Below are 364 nucleotides of genomic sequence, written 5' to 3'. Positions count from 1 at the left end.
CCAACTCCTCCCGCCCAGTTCTAGCAGCTTTTGAGCCAGGTTTAGGGGCAGCAGGAGATAGGCATGGCCAGAGAGTGAAGTGTTAAATCCGCTAAGCAGTGGAGGGCGCAGACTTGCTCAGACCCCAAGGGGGTCCTGTTGAGCCTTCTCCCTTCCCGCATCCTGCATAAGGAGCCGTCTATTTTCGGCTGAATAAACAAGGAGGGGGAAGCAGCGCCCGGTCTCCTGCCGCTCCCCACACCAGCCAGACCCCAGTACAAAGCGCCTTTCTCCGCAAAGACCCCGCCCGCGCGCCGCCGGAGTGCGTTCCGTCTAGCCTACCCTCCCCGTGGCGACACAGCAAGATCCACAAACTCACCCAAGG

This window comes from Trichechus manatus, unplaced genomic scaffold (genome assembly GCF_000243295.1).
Source record: "Trichechus manatus latirostris isolate Lorelei unplaced genomic scaffold, TriManLat1.0 scaffold00008, whole genome shotgun sequence".
In the NCBI taxonomy this organism is placed as follows: Eukaryota; Metazoa; Chordata; class Mammalia; order Sirenia; family Trichechidae; genus Trichechus; species Trichechus manatus.
The sequence above is the reverse complement of the archived record's forward strand: the minus strand, read 5'-3'. Positions refer to the sequence as shown.